Genomic DNA, 17,458 nt, shown 5'->3' with positions numbered 1-17,458 from the left:
TGCTTGGATCAAGGATTAAGGAGGAACATTTAGGAGCATGCTTGGTGCGCATAAGAAATAACTTGGATGGAACAACTGAGCAAAAGATAGAAAATGAGACTGGAGAGATTGCTAGAACCCTGATCGTATATGGTTTTGTGTGCCAAAATAAAGACTTTGGATTTTTTCTAGATGTAATGGAAGAACCTTGGAGGGTATTCAGAAGAAGAGTGACAAGATCTGATTTCTGTTCTAAATAACCTCCCTGGCTACTGTGTAAAGAATAATCTTATACTAGTGCAAGCATAATTTATGTGAAAGCCAATGAAAGGGGATAAACTATTTCCAAGAAAATGGCTGTACCCCAGATGAAATGCATTGGCGGGTTCTACTAGCATAGTTGCAGTGGTGAGTGTGATTAAATTGATTCATATACAAAATCTGTTAGCAACTGTATTGGTTGGGGTTTTCCAAAGAAACAGAACCAATGGGATGTATCTGTGTTTTATCACAAGGAATTGGCTTGTGCAGTTATGGTGGCTGACAAGTTTCAAGATCTGCAGTTGGCAAACTAGAGACCCAGGACAGTTAATGGTGTAGTTCTAGTACAAGTCCAAAGGCCTGAGAACCAGGAGAGCCTCTGATATAGTTGCAGCCTGAAGACTGGTAGGGTCTCAAGCCAATGTTCCAGTTTGAGCATGAAGGTAGAAAGAAAGAAAACCTGATGTCCCATCTTGAAGGCAGTCAAGCAGAAGGAGTTCCTTTTTACTCACTGGAGGATTAGCCCTTTGTTCTATTCAGGGTGTCACCTGATTAGATCAGGGCACCCACATTAGGGAGAACAATTTGCTTTACTCACTGTTCTGATAAATGTTAATCCCGTCCAGAAGCAGTATTGTAGACATTCCCAGAATAATGCTTCACCGAAAAGTGTAGGCACCTCATCCAGTCAACTTGACACACAAAATTAACCATCATGGCAAACTAGGAATAGTCTCTAGTAAAGAATATCTGTGAAAAACCTACAGATATCACTCTTCAAAGGTGAAATTTTAGAAGTGATTCCAGCAGTAAGACAAGGATATCACTATAACCATGTATAGTCAAGAGCGTGTTGAAGGTCTCATCCGATGCAATACAAGAAGAAAAAGATTAAGTGGTACAAAATTTGAAAAGGAAACAAACTGTCCTTATTTGTAAACTATGTGATTTTAAACAAAGAAAATCCAGGAGCTCTTCAGGCAACTAGAATTAATAAGCAAGTACCATAAGTTTACTGGACTCAAATCAGCATGCTAAAATCATTGTCATTTCCACAAAGCAGCTAGAAAATTAAATAAAGAGAAAATCATATAGAATTTGTAGTAATAAACCTAGTACATGATAGTTAAGAACTCTAAGAAGAAAATTAAATCTCTTTGAAGAACAAGATTTGAATACAGTTATGCACTACTACATTCAGGAATTGTAAAGATGTCGATTTCCCTTCAAAATACTCCATGGAGTTAATAAAATTCTAAGCAAAATATGAGACTTTATGGAACTTGACAAGCCAATCTTAAAATTAATATGGAAGCACAAAGAACCAAGAATAGCCAAGATAAATTTGAAGAAGAGTAAGTTGGGGGGAGGGGGAAATTTGTTGGAGCAAATAAATCAAGAATTTATAGAGCTATAGAAAATGAGACAGTGTGGTATTGGCATAGGAAGAGTCAAATAAACCAAAGGAACATAATAGGGAGCCCAGAAACAGATACTTGCATATGTGGAAACTTGAACTATGACCAAGGTGGCACTACAAATCAATGAGAAAAGGCAGGACTGTTCAATAAATGGTACTGGGACAATTGGTTAACCATATGGAAAAATAAAATAAAATTGGATCCCATTCTCACACCATATACAAAAATAAAGTCCAGATGGATTAAAGATCTAAATGTTAAAAGCAGTTTTTGGTAGAAAATATGGAATATCTTCATAACATTTAGATGTGGAAAAATTTCTTAGACAAGACATAAAAAGTAGAGCCAAAGATTGGTAAATTTGATGACACCAAGATAAATTAAAAAAAACCTCTTATGTTTAACAAAGACACAAAAACAAAGTGAAAAAAGAAACCACAGAATGTGAAAAGATATTTATAACTCATATAAATGACAAAGGAATTTATTTATTTTTCTAAGTAACTGAATAGAAGAATGAACAAAGTCCATCATCCGGCAACTGAAAGAAAAAGTACCCTAATACTAAACATATGAAAAGATGCTCAACTTACCAATAATTGGGTGGGGGGGAATAACAGTTAGACATCATGTCAGATTGGCAAAATTTAAATAATGACAGTACCAAGAGTAACAGTAATTCTCATAGACTGCTAGTAAGCCTGTGAATTGGTACCACTACTTTTGAGAGCAATTGTGAAATATCTCGTAAAGTTGACATCATAACTCCAACTTAGCAGTTCTATTGGTAGGTGTATAACTTGGAGAAAATTTCACATGTGTGGAAGGAGGTGGGTGTAAAGATATTGCAGGTTTCTAATGAAAACAACTTAAAAGCAGAACTATCATTCAATAGAAGAGCAGATTAAAAAATTGTGATATAGCCATATAGTGGAATACTATATAGCATTTGAAAAGAACACACTAGGGATGCCTGGGTGGCTCAGTGGATTAAGCATCGGACTCTTGGTTTCGGCTCCGGGACTCCAGTCGTGATCTCAGGGTCATGAGATCAAACCCCACATCAGACTCTGTGCTGAACACGGAGTCCGCTTGAGATTTTCTGTCCCTCTCTCTCTCTGCCCCTCCCACTCCTGCTCTCTTTCTCAAATAAATAAAGAAATCTTTAAAAATAATGAAGAGAATGCACTAGAGATACATGTGTTAAGATAAATTATCAAAAGCATAGATTGAAACACAAGAAGCAAGTTGTGGGATGATATGTACAATAGCATACCATTTAAGTAAACTTTAAAAACCAGTCAACATTGCCACATTATGCAGTATTACCTATATTGATGAATACATGAATACTGAGTGAAGATAGAAATTATACGTGGGATTTATAAAACATTAAATCTGTGACTATGGTAGGAAGTCATAAATTATATATATTTATGTATAATTATATTTGTCATTATTTATAATTGATTATATATCACATTTATTATATATACATATATCAAACGCACCACACACACACACACACACACACGATACTCCCTCGGCATGGTTTCAATAAATTAAGAACTGATTGGGAGTGGTTATTAAAGCACACAAGACAAGAGACACACCACTTCTCAATACAAGTACCACACAGGGTCCCTATCTTCTAGCCCCTCACTTGGCATGTGAAAGGCCAGGACCATTTCACATTTGTCTTTTTATCCTCAGCATCTGAATAAATGAATAAAGGAAAGCTTCTCACAGTATCCTCTACATTTAGAATGTGAGCGTCCACAGTCTGCCATGTTTCCAGGGTGAATATCAGAGTACTTCTGAGAAACCTGAACTATCTTTATAGAAGACGATTTGTTAGAGAGTCAGATGCTGCAGTTTTCAAATTAGATATATTTTATTTTTTATTTTTTTAATGTTTTATTTATTTATTCATGAGAGTCAGAGAGAGAGAGAGGCAGAGGCAGAGGCAGAGGGAGAATCAGGCTCCCCGCCTAGCAGGGAGCCCGATTCAAGACTCGATCCCAGGACCCTGGGACCACGACCGGAGCCGAAGGCAGACGCCTAGCCATCTGAGCCACCAGGCGCCCCTAGATATATTTTAATTAAAATGATTTAAACTGGAAGTATCAAAGTCCTAGAACAATTTGCTAGAATGACTTTTTCCCTCTCAGCTGGAAATAAACTTGGAAGGTAAGGCTTCTACTAAAATGAAGGAGAAATTTCAGAGTCTGAAAATAAATGAGCTGAACAGAGTTCTCCTTTGCTCAACTTCTGAAGACAAGCTCCAGCTTTCGTAAAGTACAAACTCATTACTGGAATTCACTGAGTTGGTTCTTTTTGCCCCTGTTTACTGTGTGGCATCAACTTGAGAAGCTTGATTGAAACAGTTATGTCAGAGGCCTTGATGAGTTAATGCCCAAATGGGTTTTAAGGTCTTAATTCTTCATTCAACTAGTAATTAAAATCCAAAGCTTAACTCAGCTGACTTTTTTTCTTCCATTGAACCGGTAACATGCTTGTCGTGGCAGGGGGTTTCTAAAGTCTTTAAGCCCTGATTAAAATATTTTTACAAACACAATACACAATCACCTGATAACATGTAGTTGGTTGTTTTTTGTTTTTTTTAACCTTGTGATAAAAATGTAAGCTGATAACAGCAAATTTTTCTTTCTTTTCTACTAATTTAACTCTACCAATTAATTTTACTGAAGATTTATTTCGAAAAAGTGATTCATACTATAGAAAATTTAGAAACTCCAGAAAAGTAGGAAGTGGAAAATAGATTAAAACTCCGTAGGCCCCTCACTTAATGATAACTCCTATTTTAAAGTTGATGCATTTCCTTTATTTTCAATTAACTGTTTCTGAATGCACAGCCTTTTGGTTTGGGTTTTACATCATTATAACACGCCACAGCATCATTTTTGGGTTTTGTTGGTTTTGTTTTTAAGGAAGTGATACGGCTTAAGACTTTCAGTCCAGTAGGGCTTACTTGATTTTTTTTTTTTTTCTTGAAGCAGGATAAATAAGTCAGACTTTGGTTGCATTTGCTTTGGCATGATTCTTAATTAGTTTCGTTAGCTCATTCTTTAACTCATGTAGGACTTAAAAGCTGTGTGTTGTGGCAGAAAGAAGAGGGACTTTGAAATCTCACCAACCTGGGTTTTGAATTCCAGTTTCACCTCCTGGTAACTATTGGTCTTAGGTGTGTTCTCTGTAACAAATATGTCTGTGGGCCATTTTTTTTTTTTTTTTTGTATGATAGACACATTATTCAATCTGAAGCAATGTCGGTAACTATAGGTCTTAGGTGTGTTCTCTGTAACAAATATGTACGTGGGCCATTTTTTTTTTGTATGATAGACACATTATTCAATCTGAAGCAATGTCTTTAAGCTCTAGGCACCCCTATTCTTTATTCTGTAAAATGAGAGTCACGCACCCTCCCTTGCAGGGCTAATGAAGGTACTAAAGGAAATGTATGAGAAGTGTGCATCACCAAGTCCAAATTTCACTGAATAATGCCGATTTTAGTCACTTAGAAAAATCTTCATTGATTTTAAACACATCAGCTTCAGATTAAACACACGAGCACTGTTAATGACAGTCATAAAAGTAGTTAACTCCAAAGGAGCTAATTCACTTTGAAGAAAGTATTTTAAGTAAATCAATAAAAGGGTTTCTGAAAGATTTCACATTAGCTGCTTTTTGCTCAGAAGATCTGTAGACCAGAAAGCTGAGACAAAGAGGGAGGAGGAGGAAGAAGAAGGGAGGGAAAGAAAGATGAAGAGAGATACAGAGAGAGACGGAGAGACAGAGACCCTGGGAGAGAGCGAGAGAAGGAGGAGCAGGAGAAAGAGGAAGAAGGAAGGACAGGAAGGAGGGAGAAGGGAAGTTAGCCTGGTGACGGGTATTAAAGAGGGCACGTACTGCATGGAGCACTGGGTGTTATGCACAAACAATGAATCATGGAACACTACATCAAAAACTAATGATGTAATGTATGGTGATCAACATAACAATAAAAAATTATTAAAAAAAAGAAAGAAAGAACAGATTTGACTTTAATAGGGAGACTAAAGAAGTGGATGCTGTATGACTTGATTAGAAGAAATGCAAGTGTCTATCAATAGCCAAAAGATGTAAATCCTAAGAGAAGAGGAACGAACACCAAAAGAGAAGGAAATATTAAAGAATAGTTGCATTGGCTGGTGGTAGTAAAGGATGAATTGGTTCCACAGCTGGGTGGGGTGGTCAGTGTGATTGTATTCCAATACACAAACCTTTTAGGAACAAAAGGGAAAGGCGAGTTGCCCTTTCCTGGCATGGACATCTGGAAAGAGTTTGTGTTACCTCAAGTCCATTGGATTAAATGCCTTCTGGGCATAGTCTAACCCTAGTGACAGCCCATCATTCAAAAAAGCCCTAACGTTGGCCAAACCGTCACACCCCACTCCCCTCCTCCATCTCATTGTTTTCCCAGGAAGGACACCTCTGATCTGTAAAGGAGCTTAGAGCAGGTGAAGAAGGGAAGCAGCCGTCTGTCTTCCTCCCACTGAAGTAACTGCCGATTGCAATGAAATAAATAACCTCATCATTGGATCTGTCTTTCTGATCTTTTCAATAAACAACAGAAAAGAAATACACATTTTCTAACAAAATATATTTGTTCCTCAATACTCAGTGGCATTAACTTGGAGTTTTATTTTCTTTGCTCTTTCTAAAAAAGAGCATATAAAATGAAAGGGTTAAAATACACACTGTGTGCAAAGGCTAACAAAGAGGTGAAGGTAGGGGCTTGGGTCTGGAGGAACACAGGCTTGCAGGATAGAGTCCCGTGGATCAGAGACAAGACAGCCGGTACTCAGCAGCTTCTCCTCAGGTCCCTCCTCACAAAGGCAATGCCGCTTCTACTATAAAGAAGTGGAAATTCTTTTGATAAGGTTTTCAATGTAACTATCAAACCGCATGCTTGGTACTCCTTGCCTAATTCTCTGATTTTGCCAGTTTTGGTTTTATCTCTTCTAAAAGGATTGCCAGCTCTTGATGGCACATTTGAATATCTTCTATTTTCCTTCCCCTTCCTTTGCCTTCCTCAGGTAGGGTTGACTTGGCTTTAGGGAAAGAATGGACCCAAATCATGACTTTTTCTATCCCTTAATCAGTTATTTTCACCAGTTGTAAATCCAGGCTATTATTTTCTTTTTTCTAAAATGTGAAAAGCTTCATCTTTACTTAGAGGACTTTTATCTGAGGTATGTCTCCCATGTATTGTAAAGTATTTCCTTTTATGAAATTTGGAAAAGAGTTTAAAAGAAGGCATTGAAAATAAAAAATTTAAATATACAGAATCTTTAAGTATAGCTAAAATAAAATTACGTTAGTAAGAAAGTAACATTAAAACAGAAAAGCAATTTCTGCATGAAGCCAAAAAAATTTTTTAAATATTTAAATGCAAAAAGGTTCAAGTAGGAATGTAAACAAAAAATGAAAAAAATGTGTAAGAATGGAATACATTTAGGGAATGATAACTTTTAAAAGAAATATATACAAGAAAGAGGCAGATATCATAACAGTAGTTTTGGGATGCCCTATTTCTAAATGTTTTCTTTAAGAATGATTAATTATCAAAGGAATGTTTAAAATGAATTATTGCATACATGTATTACTTTAAACAATCTATTGTGAATACCATGTATCAATCATTCCATACCTTTGAAGTTTATACTTTGACATCCTTGAAGCGATGAAGAAAAATCAAATTCAAGCCCGAGGGTATAAACGGGAACAGGGAAAGGTCAGGTTGAATTTTTTTCCATGTTAATGATGGTGAGAGTGGGTTTAATTCTTTATTGAACAAAATGGACCTTTGTTTTGATACAGTTTTTCTCCTTTAGCAAATTGGATGAAAACAGCCGACTTAACAGCAGACGAGAGAATTTCTTGCTGTAAGGAACAAATGTAATGCTTAATCAAATTAAGAAGTGCCACAGAAATCCACACAGATAGGATAGAATGCCAGCTGGCTTGGGCACAAAGCTCCCGGCTTTGTTGAAAACATCCAGATGCGGTGAAAATATGACATTTCTTTAAATATCTTTCTCTCTCTTTTTTGTTGTATTGCAGACATTTTGGTTATGGGTTCCCCCGCCATGCTCTCTCCCCAATTCACTAATAGCATACAAATATTATAGTTCTAAATTCTTTCGCCTGTTACGACTGGCATAACTTGTTTATTCTTCTTCCAAGAAATATTTTATGTCTAACCTTTCTTCATATTTTGATGCATACTGATAACAAAAGGGTCTCCGGTACTTTTTGTTTCAGATTAGAAAAGAAAAAAAAAAGATATCACACATCATGTACAGTCCAAAATAAACAGAACTGAAAGACTTTCAAGCATCTGGTTTGCTCTAGCTTTCAAAGTACTGAGACTTTAAAGGAGATTTTTTTAAAAAGCACTTTGGTAATGGAGTAAATTAAAGGAATAAAGATTTCTATCATGAGGACAAAAACAATTTTTTGAACATTTCCCTTTTTTAGTCACTTACGTTCAGTAATTTTTTTCTCCATTCTTATTTAAAAACTTGTGAATAGAAAGGTCTTATTTCAGGGGCACCTGGATGGCTCAGTTAGTTAAATGTCCCGACTCTTAATTCCGTCTCAGGTCATGATCTCAGGGTTGGGAGATCGAGACCCTCCTGCTGGGCTCCATGATGGGCATGGAGAATCCTTGAGGTTCAAGATTCTCTCTCTTCCTCTCCCTCAGCCCTTCCCCCCCCCAACTCTCTCTCGCTAAAAGAAAAAGTTCTTATTTCAAGTTATTGCAAAAATGTTTTTCCCTGATTAATTAAAATGGTCCTCTAGATTAAAAACTGATGATGATAGAGTTGATTGATTTAACACTATTTTTAGCTTTCAGTTGAAAAGTAATATATCATTAGTCTTAACTATTTTGTGACATAGAGATGTAGCACAGGCATTTTTTTTCCCTTACGGTCATTTTTTCCCCTTCCCTCCCCCCCGCAATTTCCAAATTATGTTACTGTGTTAATTATGAAGCACTTGTTCTTTTTTTTTTTTTCCATTCATGTAAGGAAAAAATTGCAACATCCAATTCCAAGATTTATAGATTTCTCACTTTCAGCAGAAATAATTTTGAAACAAAAATTGAAATAACCCAGATCTCATTGCATAAATAAAAATACATTATTGTGTGTCAAGAGGTCCCTCAATTGTTTTATTTCACTTTTTGAAACTAATCACTAAGTAACATAGGACTTTCCAGTAATTGTGGGTTCTTCAGATTTTAGTTGCTGATTACACTGTTTTTTAAAAGTTTGGGTAGCTGTAATATTGTGATAGGCATTCAATTAAGAAAGAAGAAATCAAAAAGTTTTTATCTTCTAAGCATCTTATAGATGAATTGCCATCATTAACTAAACACAAAACAAGTTGATACTGAATTTTAATGCTACAATAAATGTACTCTTTGATTATAATTTTTATTATTATATATAGAAGAGTTTTATCTTACTATACAAACCCTTTGCTAAGTTTCATGGAGAATTTATCTTTGTGTCTGCTGTAACACTCAGGTGCAGCCATGTACATAGTAGGTGCTTAATAAAGAACTGTTCTTTGGAAGAATGTAAAGCCAATATCATTTCACATAAAATGATCTCATGCGAACCTTCCTGTTCACTTCCCAGAAGAAAGATTTTTTTGAATAACTCTTGTCTCCTCCTGGCCTTATTTCAACTGTAAACACTTCCTTTGGCAGCCTTCAATGTAGATTTTTCTGCAACTTTGCTTGCTGATGAGTTGACTCACATTTAATGTTTCCTTTATTCATGCCACCATGAATTCATTCATTCCCTATTCCCCCCCAAAGAGACCATTAAGCAGGTAAGGATGATTGTCTGTCAGATTTATACCAATGATCCCAAAACCAGTATCTTTTACTTTCTTCTGCTTCCCTAACGCTGGAAGAAATTAGAACAAGCATACTCCAAATGTGATAAAGGCAAAAATTACATATTTGTACCTCTTTTCTCTTAAGATCTGATTTTTTCTGAAATGAGTAAGTGGTTTCCAGTATAAAAAAGTACCAAATGCTTTGCACCACCACATCTTTTCTTTTACATAATACTTTTCATTAAAAAATGCTGTAGAATTCTGAACTCTAAAATACCCACATTTCTAGAACTGAAATTCTAGAGTTATGGAAGAGAACCCCTGCGTTTCACTGTGTAGTACTCACTCTGAGCCTCTGAGAACTAAGTAATGATTGAGGCCAATGGTGGGAACAGCAAACACCAATTCCTGCTGTGACCCTGAGGAGAGTGATAGTGTGCTGATCCAGTAAGAACCAATGCAAAGGAAAAAGCCGTTCAAATGTCCTGGCATTCACCCCCACCCCTCCCCACTCCCTGACTCACTGCTACCTTGGGTACGTCTGTCTAGCTATTTCAGGCAGCATGTTATTCAAATGAAACTGCTAACCAAGGGATTTGCTGATCACCTACCTCACAGAAGTATTGTGAGCTCAGCTATTAAGCTATGGTGAGGCAATCTAGAAACAGAAGGTGCTACATAAGCATTAATGGTACTGACTCCGTGAGGAAAGGGAGCACGCTGCAATTTACATCTGAGGCATTGTTTCCTTCTTTCAGTCTTTTGTGGTCATTTCCTGAAGGAAAAAAAAAAGGACCTTTCCAGGGTTACCAGGTCTGAGGCTGCTCCTGGAAGGTCACTAAAGGCAACTGAATTTAAAGACCATAAAGCCATGGACGATATTACTTTCTTAAATGGGGAAATAGAGTTTTTTTTAAGATTTATTTATTTTAGAGAAAGAGAGAGTGCATGTGATGTGGGGGGAGGGGCAGAGGGAGAGAGTCCCAAGCACACTCCCTGCTGAGCTTGGAATTGGGGCTCCCTCCCATGGCACTGAGATCATGACCTGAGCTGAAGTGAAGAGTCCCCGGAGGCTCAACAGACTGAGCCATACAGGTGTCCCTTTTTTTTTTAACTAATAGAATTTTTTTTTCAGAGCATTTTTAATTTCCCAGAAAAATTGATCAGAAAGAACAGGGAGTTCCTACCCACACAGAGCACAGGGTTTCCCCAATTATCTATGTCTTGTAGTCGTGTGGTGTGTTTATAATTTTGATGAACTGATATTAATACGTCATTATTGACTAAAGTCTATAGTTTATATTAGGGTTCACTCTTTGTAATGTACACTCTCTGGGTTTGAAAATCAATTTTTTGAGTGAGCTAAAATGGGGGAGGAATGCAGTTGAAATCACACAAACAATATGTGAGGAGCCAATGACAAATGAGACCACAGCTGGGTTTTAGAATGGAGAATGCTTTACATGATTCATTTATACTGTAGTGGAATATGCTAGAGAAGAGGCGGAAAGGCTGGAATGAGAATGCATGTCATCCTAGTCAGGACGATGCAACAAAATATTGATAGAAATTTATAATGAAAGAATATTCTTCTGGGGAGCGTGGAGTCCCACAACATTTATTTCGAGAAAATGAGTTAGAAGTCCTTAAAACTCTCCCCTGTAAGGGGTCAATAAAAACCTAAAATCAGACTTAGGGTGAGCATTGGAAATATACCAGGGTCACAGAAAAAGGAATTTAAAGCAAAGAATATAGTAGGGTAATTTTGAGAGTAATACATATCTGTCAAAAAGAAAAGCTTGAAAATATTTGAATTGTGACTTTATGAAGCTAAAAGAAATCTTTGAGAAAAGAAATGTTCACCAGCATGCTGACTTTCTTATTTGGTTACCATTTTTCTTGTACAGAACCAGCCTTAATCTGTCCAGGGCAAACCCTTCACCTATTTCCCTCCATGAAATATCAGCTTATGATTTATTGTAACTATCAATGAAATAGAAAGCGTTGTGAATGAAAGGTGTTTTTGTGAGAATTCTCATTTCTCAAGTTCATGTAGGGAGCTTGCTTGTTATTAGGTTAAAAACAGTCTTGAAGGCTGTAATAATGAGATCACACGAGAAAGAATAAATAGACAAAATGCCAGGCTTTGTTGGATATTAAGCAGTCATCACCTGTAAGAAGCATTATCATCTTATGCATCACCAAAGAAGAGAAAGCTTTCCCAATTATAATTTTAATAAGAATCTTTATTTGAAAGGTGTAAATATGAAAAAAAATGCCCTAGAGTTGATGAAATACAGCTTATGGAGTAATCTGGAAGAGAAAGAACTTGATTCTTTCAGACTCCGTTTAGAAACGTATTAGATTGTGGGTAACATATTTAAGGGACCCTTAAATAGTTTTGCATTTAATCCTCCACTACAGTTTTCTCTCTTTTTTTGTCATTATATTTGGTTCTATTAAATATTAGTTATTTGCCAAAAAGAGCATCAAGTTGCTCAATTTTGAGATACTCTTCTGAGAAAAATTTTAGTTTGAATTAGTGTCAGTTTCACTTAGTTTTCAAGTTCCCTGAACTCATTAAGCTTTGGTTTTCCAATCTGTAAAAAAGAGTATCATAATAGTGCTTATTTTAAAGGGTTATTATGAGGGACAAAAGAGCACAGTGCCTGGCATCTCATAAAAAATAATAATACCAGCTATTGCAATTATTACTTGGCATACAGGAACCTTCTTTCTCTACCATTTTCTAGCCATATTAAATTGAACAAATTGATTATTCTCTGTGCCTCAATTTCTTCATCATAAATGAGAATAATGACACTGGTCTTTCAGGTTCCTATAAGGGTTCAATGAAGTAACTAAAACACAATATATCACCTTCCCTACGTGATGCCAGCCATAGTCTCCTGATTAACTCAAAATGAGATACTAGTACATGACATCTATTGAGTACTTATGTGTTCAAACGCTCTATGGTCATTGACTCATTTAATCCTCACAGTAATCTTAGGAGGTGGCTACAATTATCCCCATTTTACAGGCAAGGAAACTGAAGAACAGAGTAGTTAAATAATGGCCACATGGCTTTGGCAATGCTGAGCATGGAGTCCAGGCAGCATGGCCCCAGAGCTTGTATGCTGCTCGAGCTACTTCCTCACTGGCTTTGACTTTACCATTGGGAATAATACAAGGGAGCCTTATGGGACCAACAAGGCCTTCTGCCAGGCTAAAACCTCGGGGAAATAACAGTAAGGCAAGATATGAGTGGCCACCATAGATCTGCTCTTCAGTGGAAGGCAAAGGCAGGGCCTAGGACACCCTGTTAAAAGAGGAGGATTGCTCACAGCTACAGCATTTGGCACGAAGCTAAAGTTGAGTCACTGAGAACTCTGCACAGCCACATAATCTGGGGAATAACACGGAAGGTATTTAATAATCTGTATGAACACGTAAACCCAGTGTAATAATGAGCAATCCATACCTAAAGTTAACAAAAAGAGAAATAGTTCTAGGCAAATCTGGACATTTATGAAGATAGCCATGTTTCAAGATGAAAGGAATGTAATACTTGTACTTGGAAATATTTAATAGACAAGTCAAATGAAGTTCAAGGGAAAGCAAGCAAATCTGCTAAAATGGTATAGGGAGATGGAAAGATTTAACAACCCAGGGCTCCGAAAATGACAAGAGAGCTGGTAAGAATGGCAGAAGTATGAAAACTGGAAAATAGTGTTAGCTTATGAACTTAGACCTCCCACTGTGCTTGTAAGTCATAGTGCAGAGTTTTCAGCTTCCACGTTTCTTTGTTTCCTGTGTATTTATGTGGGTTCCTAAGCAAGATCGTAAACTCTGATGAGTGCTGCGATGTTGTGGAAAGCACGCTAACTTTGGGATCAGAAGAGAGTTATCCAAGACCTGGTCTGCCTCCCCAGCCAAATGCCCACAGACACACCACTTCTTCTCTGGCTGAGTTTCCTCCCTGAGAAATGAAGATAAGAATACCTACTTAAAATGAGAATGCGTGCAGAAGAACTATATAAAACGTGTACTCTGTCACAAATCGAGGTATACAGAAGCAGGGAATCCAACCACAATGACAGGAGATTAGAAGGAAAACACTTGAGGTGTGAAGACCTGAGGTCAAGACTTTGTCACTCGACAGGTCCGTGACTTTGGCGCAGAATAATCCAATGATGCCACTTCACCTCTCTCCACTTTCTTCCTCATCTGCAGACTGAGCTCATGGTACTTAACTATTTCTGGTGGATGTCTGTGAGACCTACACCAACCCTATACAGTAGGTAGGGCTTTCTAGCCAAGAGAACTGTGCAATAGTGTTTTTTTCTGTCATCATTGTAATGATTCCCATAAAGTCTGTAAAAGTTCTGGACAGGAAACAAAAATCAGTCCTTGCTGGTTGATGAATGTAAGTGCATAATTATCTTAGTGGAGGAGAGCCATATGTCAACTAGAGAGAGGATCTCTTATCTACCCAAGAAGTGCATGTGGTAAAATGCCTTCATGGGGTGATTGGTCCAGATGATCTCTCAATGTCCCTTACAGTTATTTGGTTCTGGGAAATTGAATAGAGACTGAACAAAGAACATAACAGCAGAAATGAAATTACTGCTTTTCTGTAGACAGTGCTATTTGTCTGAAAATTGTAAAATGTAGATGGGAAGGAGGAAATAACAGGTCTGTGATTCATGACACTAAATGCTAAGAAAAGGTGGGTTTTCTTTGTGGCTATAAAACAAACAAAAAACTATATAAACCCAGTGTTTAAATGTTAATTTGCTACAGCACATCATATGTTTATAGCAAGAATTTGATAAAAGCATCAGATGGAAAAGAAATAAAAAAAACAACAAATCCTTTCCCATTGCTCCATGCTTATAAAGAAGACACCCAGCCGTCTCCAACAATGCATATTTACATTTCTGCAGGGAATACCCTTGACCCCTTTTGTTGTAGGGACCACGAGACAATGCTTCCATGATGGGTAATATGAAATATTTTAAAACAAAGGAAAACCTTGTGGTTTCTTAGATAAAGAAAAGGATACCCTATCTTGCATTTCTTGTACTTGCTGCTATGTGCTTGGTTTATCTATTAGCCAGTGTACCCTGGGTGCTTTACAAACTGGCCTTCAGACTTGCTCAGCTATCCACATTGTAAAGCAGAAGTTTGAAAATACAAAATGCTTAATATGGTACCTTAGATGTTACAGATTTTAGGGGAAATTTGGCAAAAAATTAACAAGGTTTTGATAATTCATCTGAAATAATATCCAGGCACAGGGACTGTTTCTCCCCAACCTTTCTTTCCCCAGACACACTTTTATCCACTTTGAGTTTACCTTATCCTGCAGCATAAATCAGAGAGGAAAAAAGAGCTCACAAAATTCCATAGCATTCCATTTTACAAACTGTAATAACTAGGCTGTTCTGTAAAATGTCTGGTCAGGGAAAAGGCTGAAAGTACTGACTAAAATGGGGTCTGAGTTTCTTCTGAGAATTAGAATTCCTTGGGCTCTTCCAAATCCTAGATGACATAGATAATGGAAAATTAATTTTAATGCTAATGATATGCTTAAATTGGCAAAGATCAGTAGTTATTATGGCCTGGTTTTTGTTCATGTCTTAATTTTGCCATTCTAAAAGTTTGAGCAGGTTTTAAAGTACTTAATATAGCACTCCCCAGACTCCAGTGTTTACCTTCCTCCAAAAATCCATCTTTCATGATTTCACTTTCCTTCCATATACAGAAGTTAAGTAAGAGGGCTTTGGAGCAAGACTATAACTGAACTCAAATCCCAAGGTTTTTGCTAAGCTGTGTGACTGGGGGTGAGTTATTTTACCCCTCTGTGGAATGGGATAATATCTCACAAGATGGTCCTTTTATAAGTGAGAGAGGAGGAAATGAAATGAAGATGCTCTAAACAGTGTCTGGATTAATTTAAGGTTTCTAACAGATGTTAGTTATTATTACCCATCTCATAAATGAAAGTATGTAAACATTTAAACTTTTTTCTAGCAGATGTTAAAAGTACTTTTGAATTTTCTCACTTCTGGATTATAATAAAAGTTGGCCTATTACAACTATGTGAAACTAATGACCTCCACCCAAAGGAAATAAATTATATATGCAAACTAAAAAAATTTTTAATGGAACACAAATCTGAACAACTTTAATAAACTGTTGGATTTTTTATTTCCAAACTCTTTTGTAAGTCTATAAAGCATGCCTTAAAAACCTGAGTTTGGAACTGATTTTGGCAGTGGTGGTGGTAATGACACTTTTGAGTAAAATAGAATTTTAGAATTGAAAAGGGCCTTAGATGTGCAAGTATAACATGGACCCTGGACTTGGGACTGCCTGGGTGAGGACCCTGATTTACAAGCTTTGAGACCTTGAACAAGTTACTCAACCCCTTTGTCACTTAGTTGTCTCATCTGCAAAATGAGGATATTGTTAGTATCAACCTCATGGTGCTACTATAAAAATTAAATGAGCTAACATATTTGAGAGTGGAAGAGTGCCTGACATCTCCAGTGAGTTCCCACTAAATGTTTGCTATTATTATTTATTATTGTTACTATTTTACAAATGGGGCTCTCAAGGTTGAGAGAGGAAATGAATTTCCCAAGGTCATTTTTAGTTAATGGTAAGGGGTAGTGTCCAGTATTTCTGACTTTCTGTCTGCTGCTCTTTTCACTCTAATGTCAATTTACTCTTCGTCTTGGCCTTGCCTCTAGATAGGCTTCAGTTCTCCCACCCTTGTCACCTGTGGCTTGGCCAGTACAGATCTGGTCCTTGATCTTTATTGCTGCTGATGTCCAGAGATTGACTTTGGACAGTGAAAGGGCCAAGTTCTATACTAGATAGAATTTGAAATTTCTGCTCAGTTCCCATTCATGGCCTTTGCTTAATCAGGAAATACGAAAACAAACAAACAAACAAACAAACAAACATAAAAACCAATACTGCAGCAAAGCAAGAGATGAATATTAAGAAAAATATTCAAGAAGAAATACAAACTGTAGCTACCCCTCAAAAGAATTCATGAGGTACTTGAGCAGACTACTTAGACCTCTCCCCAAACCTGCTAAACACAGCACACAATAAGAGCATTTGGGGTGTGGAAGAGCTGGGGGAGGGGCCTGTTTGCAGTTTCCCCTGAGGAAACTTCTCTGTAGGAAATGAGCAGCAAAGAGAAAGGGAGGCAAGAAATATGTTAAACCTCATTTTCTGTTTATCTCTTTGCACACCCTCACTTCACCACCCACTGTAGCACCTACCTGTTTAATCTCCTATGTCACAATTCCAGGTGCACTCATCAGCATGCAAAAAAAACACATAAGAAGGTGGATATATTTGCATATGAAGATGGATAAATCAAATCTGAAAATGGATAATGCTATGAGCAAGTCATCAGTGTATGTTTGTAAACAACTTTTCAGTTAGACCTTGAACACAAGGACCATGATAGTCTTTCTAAAACTTAGTGTGGCTTTCTTTTTTGAAGTAAGTTTTTTTTTTTTAAGATTTTTTTTTATTTATTTGACAGAGAGGGACACAGCGAGAGCAGGAACACAAGCAGGGGGAGCAGGAGAGGGAGAGAAGCAGGCTTCCCGCTGAGCAGGGAGCCCGATGTGGGCTCGATCCCAGGACCCCAGGATCATGACCCGAGCTGAAGGCAGACGTTTAATGACTGAGCCACACAGGTGCCCCAGTTTTTTGGTTAGTTTTGAGCAAATTTCCTGAATTTATTTGGAATGTTAGAAATTGGGTGTCTGCTAATAGGAAGTTGCTTAAGCTTGGATGTTTATACTAAGATTTCTTTAGCACAACTTCTCCAACTTTTTCACCAGAAT

The 17,458-nt window shown here is 37.0% G+C and overlaps 1 protein-coding gene across 1 annotated transcript in view; it reads right to left on the bottom strand.

The window, feature by feature from the left end:
• Positions 1–7,563: 7,563 nt before the first annotated feature.
• Positions 7,564–17,458, bottom strand: part of LOC113921885 — a 62,643-nt gene continuing 52,748 nt past the window's right edge. Inside the window, exon 4 of the transcript XR_003519860.2 lies at positions 7,564–7,607. The gene's annotated coding sequence lies outside the window, so the exon portion shown is untranslated. The remainder of the gene's footprint in view (positions 7,608–17,458) is intronic.

Source organism: Zalophus californianus, chromosome 9 (genome assembly GCF_009762305.2).
Source record: "Zalophus californianus isolate mZalCal1 chromosome 9, mZalCal1.pri.v2, whole genome shotgun sequence".
Taxonomy (NCBI): domain Eukaryota; kingdom Metazoa; phylum Chordata; class Mammalia; order Carnivora; family Otariidae; genus Zalophus; species Zalophus californianus.
Note: the sequence above shows the minus strand (reverse complement) of the source record. Positions and strands in the feature narration are given on the sequence as shown.